This window comes from Vulpes lagopus, chromosome 13 (genome assembly GCF_018345385.1).
Source record: "Vulpes lagopus strain Blue_001 chromosome 13, ASM1834538v1, whole genome shotgun sequence".
Taxonomy (NCBI): domain Eukaryota; kingdom Metazoa; phylum Chordata; class Mammalia; order Carnivora; family Canidae; genus Vulpes; species Vulpes lagopus.
In genome coordinates, this window is record NC_054836.1 from 20,322,006 (window position 1) to 20,330,475 (window position 8,470).

The window sequence follows — 8,470 nt, forward strand, 5'->3', positions numbered from 1 at the left end:
ATAAAAGAAAATATTGGTATCTAAGTTATCTAAGATTTCATTAAAACTGCAAATTTTTTGTCCACCAAAGACATGATTAAAAAAGTGAAAAGATTCACCAAAAAGTGGAAGAATATATTTTCAATGCAAGATCCACAAAGAACTCATAGCTACAAATTAATAAGAAAAATAATGTCAAAAAAAATTTTTAAAGATTTTATTTATTTATTCATGAGAGACACAGAGATAGAGGGAGAGACATAGGCAGAGGGAGAAGCAGGCTCTGTGAGGGGCCTGCTCAATCCCAGGACCACGGGATCACAACCTGAGCCAAAAGCAGATGTTCAACTATTGAGCAACCCAAATGCACCATCAACCGAATTTTAAACTTAGAAAAAGTTGAGCATTTCCTGTACAAAAAGAAGACTCCAAATGGCCAATAAGCCCAAGAAAATGTGTTTAATTCCATTATTCATCTGAGGTTAGCAAACAAAAATCACAATATTTGCCTACATGTCTATTGGAATAGTTTTAAAAAATTTTTTATGAAAAGGAAAACTGATACTCTTTTTTTTTTAAAGATTTTATTTATTTATTCAAGGAGAGAGAGAGAGAGAGGCAGAGACACAGGGCAGAGGGAGAAGCAGGCATCATACAGAGAGCCTGACGTGGGACTCGATCCAGGGTCTCCAGGATCACGCCCTGGGCTGCAGGCGGCGCTAAACCGCTGCGCCACCAGGGCTGCCCAGAAAACTGATACTCTTAAGTGTTGACACAAAAGTGGAGCAACTAGAACTCAAACATTATTAGTGGGAGAGTATGTTGGTGTAGCCATTTTGAAAAACTGCTTGTCAATATCTACTAAAGCTGCACATATTGTATACTCCATTACCCAGTGATATTAGTTTTGCATATATACCAAACAGAAATTTACACGTGTGCATTAAAGTATATTGTACAAGAAAGCTCATTATAGCTTAGTTCATAATATTTTAGAAACCTGTATACAACATAAATGTCTATCAATAGTGGAATGGATAAATAAACTGTGGTATATTGAAATGATGAAATACTATACATAGCAAATGAAAAGGAATGAACTTTTGCAGCATGCTGTCACAGAGACTTACAACAATGATTTATCACTCATGTACATGTCCATTATAGGTTGGTGGCAGCTCTGCTTCATATCATCACCAATCCAGGATCCAGTCAGGCAGAGCAGATTATATCTAGAATACTACCAGTTTGGGGGCAAAGAGAAAAGAGACACTATGAAAAACTTACCAGCTCTTAATATTTCTGCCTGAAAGTGACATATGTTGCTTCTATCAACATTTCATTGGCCAAACTAAGTCATATGGCCACTCTGGAGCTCAACAGCTCAGAGAAGTATCACCAGCCTGCTGAGGGTAGTACACCAAGAAGAGAACCAGAGTAGTTGGGCAACAGTTTTGCAACCTACCACAGAGGTTGAGAAGGCGAGTGTCTGGCTTCTCTCTTAGGCATATGAGAATGAAGTTGAACGTCTGGGTCAGGGTCCTTCAGAGTAGAGATTGGGAGAGGATTTCAGAAGTACATGATTTAATAAGAAAGTGCTCGGACGCCTGGGTGGCTCAGTGGTTTAGCACCGGCCCAGGTTGTGATCGTGGAGACCCGGGATCGAATCTTACATCAGGCTTCCTGCGTGGAGCCTGCTTCTCCCTCTGCCTGTGCCTCTGCCCCTCTCTCTCTGTCTCTCATGAATAAATAAATAAAATATATCTTTTTAAAGTGTTCATCAGGAAAAATCCTAGAAAGGAATGAGGGCAGCAAGAAAAAGATAGGGAAAGGACCAACATATTTAAACCTGTTAGGGTAGAGCACATCTGACTTTACTATTTCCATTTATTACGTGCATGTTGTGTGTGTGTGTGTGTGTGTGTGTGTGTGTGTGTGACTTTCAGCATATGATGTGCTTGTTTTGAATGACAGCGGGCTTCTGTAGAATCCATTCATGTATAATTTATTTTCCAAAGATCTTGAGTTTACGTTCTATCCACAATCTTCAGATTCACTGCAGAAGCCAGTATTTTTTCTGTAATGGAAATTGCTAACATTTCACATAATACTCCATCTGTGCTTCTTAGGTTTTACTTCTTAGTGGAATCAATGATATTCTACAGGTTCGTGTGATTCACCAGTTAGCTGTTAGAAACCACAGGTCTCCTGTGGTGGGCAAAGCCTGGAGCTCAAAGAACAAAATTTTGTGGTAAGAAGTCATTTCACCATTTCCCAAAGTCACCCCTGATGAACTGAGCTTTTTCTACTGTCTGTTCTAGAGAGTATCAAATTGAGTGTGTTAAAAGTTTCCACTGCATTCTGTGCTCCAACTTAAGCACATTCCTTTTGGTTTTCCTCAATTGGATGACTTGCTCTTGACTATGCTAATTATGGTATTTTACATCTCCAGTAAATTGCTTTTCTGAACAACCTCACTGTGTGAGGAAAATGAGTTTTGGCAAAAGGTACATGATTTATTTTCTTGCTATAGACAAATTCCTTCAGTATTGTGACAAACAGTATGAACACAAGTACATAGATATACCTGCTAACTTTATCTGATATTAATTCCTCCAAGAGAAATATCTCTGAGATCTCTATTCTGTTCCGTTGATCTACCTGGTGTTTTTTTCTTTCACAGATACTAAACCATTTTTATTGTTAGGCCTACGCCTGCCTTTCATTTTTAACTTCTTTTTCAATTTAGCCCTTCCATATGCAGGAAAAATCTTTCTTTTTCATGATTCATTATTCTTTTAATGTAGTTTTGGTTTGGGTGTTCTGTATTTTATATATGCTAATAAGTGAAATTGTTCGGTAATTTTCTTTTCTCATGTTATTCTAACTTTTTTAAAAAAATTTTTTATTGGAGTTCAATTTGCCAACATATAGCATAACACCCTGTGCTTATCCCGCCAAGTGCCCCCCTCAGTGCCCATCACCCAGTCACCCTAACCCTCTGCCCACCTCCCTTTCCACTACCCCTTGTTCATTTCCCAGAGTTAGGTGTCTCTCATGTTTTATCACCCTCACTGATATTTTCACTCATTTTCTCTCCTATGCAAGAAAAATCTATTGTGAGATATATTGTATATGTCTGAGACCTATGAAAAAAATATACACAGTTATAGAAAAGAAATATCAATGTTAACTACCATTCAAGTCAGGAAATGTAATATTGTCAGTACCCTAGAAGTTTCTCCATGTATCACTTCTTGACCACAATCCCTACTCTCCCTAGAGGCAGCCACTATCCTAACTTTTGTGATAATTAGTCCCTCTCTGTTCTCTCTAACTTAATCACTCATGCATGCATCCTCAAACAACATTGCTTAATTTTGCTTCTTTTGGAATTTCCGCAAATGAAAGCATACTACATATGTTCATTTTGTTGTTGTTGTTAGCTCAACATTTCTGTTCATTATCTGTGGAATTCATCCATGTCATTCCATATGGCTCTAATTATGCTATACATTGCTAGACAGTATTTCACTGTATGTATTTAATATAATTTATTGGTCCATTTCAACTTTATCAACATTTGATTGTCTCTAGTTTTTAGTTTCTTTTAATGTGATGATTTTTTTTATTACTAACTCAATTTCTTTAATGAGTATAGAACAATGATTTCCAAACACTTTTTGAGTATATTTAAGGTACTACAAGAGAGGATATTAGCTACTGACCCAAATCTCTCCTTTTTGGGCACAAGGCTACCCAGTTAAATTAAATTTTCCCACCTCGCTTCCAATTAGGTGTAGCTATATGACTATGGTCTTAGTGGAAGCAGCTTGTATCATTTCCAGGTTGGGTCTGTAGACATTTTGTGTGTCCTAATACTCTCTCCCATTTCCATGGGATGGAATCTAAGATGATGATTGACCATGAAGATGACAGTGCTCTACAAGAACAAATGCCAACTGCATGAAAAGTCCTAGGCCCCTGAAGTACCATAAGGATTTGAGTTTTCACACTGATCTCTCTCAGGAACACTCATTTGAGATTTTTTATGTGAAAGCGATTCTAAATGGTTTTTTAAGCCTTTAAACTTTTACTGGCCCGTAATAAGGACTGTTCTAAGTTCTACATATGCTAACTTTTAATTCTCTTAATTGCCAACTCTAGGTGGTAGTTATGATTATTACTTTATTTATTTATTTATTTACACAGGGCTGAACCACACAACCCCGAGATTTTGACCTGAGCTGAAACCATGAGCCAGATGCAAGTCACCCAGGCACCCCGTGACCTAAATTTTAAACATAACAAAACTGAGGCTGAGACAAGTTAGAGTTGCACAGTTAGTAAGCAACTGAACTGGGATTCAAATCTAGAAAATTGTGTTCCCCAATCTGTGCTCTCACCCACTATAAGGTACTACCTTTTACCAATGTCTATATTCTTTAAGCCACTAAATTTGGGGTCACATTATTACAACAGCTTAGCATGACCTTAGAAATATAGAAATTTGAACCTAGAAATGGGTTTCTAAGAATAACCTTTAATATGTGGTTAGACTAAAGTTGAAGAAACAGCACAGGCTGCAAAATTGGACACCCTTGCAATGTCATCACAAAAATATATAATAAAACTGTTTCTTGAGGTAACCTTAAAAGCTGGCCACTTAATGAGAGAGTAACAAGAATGTTGATATGTGTTGGCTGTTCTTTGATGTTCATAATAGAAGACAGTAAGAAAACGATGTGCTTAAGTAGGAACTAGTGGACATAAAGCAGAAGACTTTGGAGAACACCTAGAAATTTGGTTCTGTGCCCCAATGGCATTGTGGTAAGATTGCTACAACTCATATTTTCCCAAGTGCCTCCCAATGAGGAAAGCTTGTAGGATTTCAGACTTATTTTACCCATTATTCAGATAGCTTCAAAGGAGACAGCATTTAAATGAGAGGAATGGATAGACATGGAAACCAGGAAGTAAAGTGGGCTTAAAAATAATGTTCCAAAAAGAAATCTGAGTGTGTTGTTGTTGGCACATGGCCTTGAATGAAAACAAACAGACGCAGAAGCCTATTGGATTTCTTAGATATTTGCATTTCAAAAGCAACCAAAAGCCTGGCTGGAAAAACCTCCTCAGACTCTCAAACCTATACCTGCAGGAAGGAGGCTACTTAAATTACGTTTTTTTCCCAGATCCATTTCAGGTGTGGCCTTAAAGCATAAAGCACTAGGAAACATTCCCAAAGCACAAAATTTGGAATCATAGAGAACATAGAGAACCCTCACTGATATTTTCACTCATCACTGCCAAGACAGGGAATCTTCTCAATTCCTCTCTGGGGCAATAATCTCCTTCTTATGGAGCTGAGTGTATTCTATTCCTCCTTTTTTTTTTTTTTTTTTTTTTTTTTTTTTTTTTTTTTTTTTACTAGGAGTGTTTTAGTTCACACTCAACCATTGTAATTGGATGTTTAGGGGTGGGCAATAATTTTATTTTCTAGGTTGCCACATGCAGCCATATATGGACTTAATCCAGAGGTCAAAACATCACCCAGAGATCCTATGCTTTCAGCTAGATACAGAAATTGGATAGAAATTCCGCTTATGTTCCTTGGAAAGGGATAAGGGTGCAAAGAAATATTTAGTGGCTGAAAGGTAGACTGTGATGCAGATTAATAATTGTTCCCTAAAATCTATTCTTTCTTTCTCCTGGAACATATGCTTCTCCAGTCATATTACATCACTCAATTTTCCTTGTGGTTAGTTAGGTGTGGCCATGTGATTAGTTTTTACCATTAGTAAGGGAGAAGAAGTAATGACTACCATTTCCAGTCCTAGGCTTTAAGACACTGGGTATTTCTCCTGGATATCCTCTCTCCTCTTTCTCCTTCCAGCTTGATGAACAGATGTGGTGATGACCTAGCTTTTACCATGCAGATAACTACAATCCCCTGGAGAATGGTGCAGCACCATGATGCTCAAGATCCACTGTCTCTGCAATTCTCCATTGTGCTGCATCCTGGAGGATTTTATGGGCTCCATTAATAGCTCACTTGTCTTCTGGCTTCTAGTTGGGAGAGTGAAGGGGAGTTAAGTCAAGATATTTATTTCCTCTGCTTTCTTTCTTTCTACTGAGTTGTCACAGAGTGGCTGCCTCTTCTACCCATGACTGCAGCATCTTTTGCGATAGTCTCTATTTCATCTATTCTCTTCTGATTCTAGTAGCTGATTCTACACCTTGTTCCTTCAAACCTACTGTTAGAAAGAAAGAGTCCTTGGCTTCCTGCACTTCCACCCCCATCTCTCCCTCTCCATTGCTAGCATTGGGGTGTTGTATTATATCTTGTTAGTTTCCCTTAACCTCCTTACTCTTGTGTCAACAGCCCCCTTAAAGAACTTCCTTCATTAGCCTTGCCTTCTCTTTCCTGCAAGATCCCTACCAGTGACGTCCCTGAATGGCCCCATCAAGGGAAGCTGTCCCATCAATCACTATCCTGAGAATTGTAAAATGAAAGATAAATACACATTTTTTTAAAAGGCATTGTATTTTTGTTCTATATATTACAATAGTTTAGTCTTACCCTACTTAATAGAGTTATATTCTTTTTAGAAGTTTGTTCTTTTCATAAAAATTTCAGATTTGTTGGCATAAAGTAGTTCATCAACTCCTCTTTTTATCTCTCTAATGTCTATAGAATCTGTACATCTTATTTTTCATCTTTGACACTGGATAATTGAGCCATTCTTTTTCTTGATAAGTCTTACCAAATGTGTATTAGTTTTTATTAATCTCTTTAAAGAATGAACTTTTTGGCTTTTGTTGAATCTCTACATTATACACGGTTTCCTGTTGCATTAGTTGACTAATTATTATAACAAAGTACTCCAGAACTTAGCATTTTAAAACAGTCAGAAACTTTTATCATGAGGCACAATTTTCATGAGCAAGGTCAAAATGGTAATGTTTTTATATAAACTAGCCTTGACAGTCACCTATCATCATTTCTAGAATATTCTATTGATGACACAGCGTGGCCATATTCAATGTGAGAACTATGCAAGGGAATGAATACCAGGAAGTAAGGATCATTGGGGGCCACCTTGGCTCTGGTTACCATACAGGTTTTTGCCCTTATCTTTACTATTTTCCTTCTGGAGCTGAACTACCCCTAATTATCACCCTATATTCTCATGCATATCTCTGATAACTTAAACAGAAAGATCAAGGAAGGAATTACAATGAGTCATTAAAATGCAGCATTTATAGGAGGGGTAATCCCTCTCCTTTCCACACCAAGTGACAGAAGAGGCTCAAGATAATCACATAAAGATTGGAGGCACCTACATGAAGGAGAACCCCAGAACCTTGTGACTCTCTTAGGCCTTCTCTGTGAAAGGACACATTGGCCTTTCAGCAATCAGATTCCCCAAATGTCTTTGGGGTTTTATCATCCAGTCTTTCCTAAGTTGGCCTGGGGGGAAGGCAGGACAGGATCAATTCTTAGGAACCCACTAGCATCTACTTGCCCTTAGCCTTCCCACCTGTGGCTTTCCATGTTCCCTCTAGTCTGACAAACTTTATATAATAATCTGTGGGGTATAAGGGTTAGGGACAGAGAATAAGACATTTTTTTTGAAACTGTATGCATATTCTTAGTTATTATTTTCCTGTGTCTCTCTGATGATTCAGCTTTTGAAACTTAAAATCTAAAAATTGACTAGAACATTCTGCAGGGTCATTCCTCCCCTGAAGCAATGGAAACTAGAGTTTTACTGTCTAAATCAGAAAGGGTTGCATGGGCTACATAGTAGAATTTTACCCTGATACAAAACTTTCCAGCAAAACTTAGATCTTTTTTTTTTTTTTTTTAATTTATTTATGATAGTCACAGAGAGAGAGAGAGGCAGAGACACAGGCGGAGGGAGAAGCAGGCTCCATGCACCGGGAGCCTGATGTGGGATTCGATCCCGGGTCTCCAGGATCGCGCCCTGGGCCAAAGGCAGGCGCCAAACCGCTGCGCCACCCAGGGATCCCCAAAACTTAGATCTAATTGAGCAAAAATCTTTAGGAAATAAAGAAGCCTTCTCAATTCCCCATCCCCAGAAGAGAAGAAAAAAAAAATCAACTAACCACTCCCCAGTGGAAGTCTCTAAAGGAAAAGACGGTGGGCTGACTGGGCATACTGACTCTCAGCGATTTGCTGAGGGTTGTCCTGGTTTTTGACCAGAAAAGGGACATTTCTATTCATTCTCATCAAACTACTATTGAGTTGGTTCCTAAGGTAGGACTTTAAGCCAGAACCATATCACTTATTTCTGATTCCTTAGGTTGAAGTCTGTGGGATGTTGCTTAATAGGTGTGTATTGAAGTAAGCAGAGTAGAAAGTTTAAAGCAGTTGAAGGTCACAGTCCTAAGGCCCCATCCCAGGGCTCAGGGGTAAGGTGATTACCATACTTCAGACACAGCACTACAGCAAGACCTATTATAAAGA